The sequence below is a fragment of the Orycteropus afer genome, unplaced genomic scaffold, assembly GCF_000298275.1.
Source record: "Orycteropus afer afer isolate SDZICR_OR568_19922 unplaced genomic scaffold, OryAfe1.0 scaffold00080, whole genome shotgun sequence".
NCBI lineage: Eukaryota > Metazoa > Chordata > Mammalia > Tubulidentata > Orycteropodidae > Orycteropus > Orycteropus afer.
The window spans coordinates 9,914,306-9,914,962 of record NW_006921667.1 but is presented as its reverse complement, the minus strand read 5'-3'; positions in this window follow the sequence as shown (position 1 = coordinate 9,914,962).

The following is a 657-nucleotide window of genomic DNA, read 5'->3' as shown; positions in this document are numbered from 1 at the left end:
GATCCCATCAACATTCTTTAGGGATATGGAAAAACCAATCACTAACTTTATATGGAAAGGAAAGAGACCTCGGATAATCAAAGCACTATTGAAGATGAAGAACAGAGTAGGAGGTCTCACACTGCCGGATCCCAAACATACTATACAGCCACAGTAGTTAAAACTGTCTGGTATTGGTTTAATGACAGACACATAGACCAATGAAATAGAATTGAGAACTCAGAAATAGATCCATCAACATATGGTCAGCTGATCTTTGACAAAGGGCGGAAATCCATTAAATGGGGAAGACAATGTTTGTTTAATAAAGGGTGCTGGCAAAACTGGGTATCCATTTGCAGAAAAAATGAATCAAGATCTGTACCTCACACCATACTCAAAAGCGAAGTCCAGATGGATCAAAGACTTAAATATGAAACCTAAAACTATACAGTTCCTTAAGGAAAAATGAGGGGCAAATTTAGGGGCCCTAATATATGGCATAAATAGACTATCCAGCATAACTCAAAATGCACAAACAGGAGAAGAGAAACCACATGATTGGGACCTTCTAAAAGTTAAGTATTTATGTGCTTCCAAAGACTTCTCCAAAAGAGTCAAAAGAGAACCTACAGATTGGGAAAAAATATTTGGTAATGACATATCTGACAAGGGACT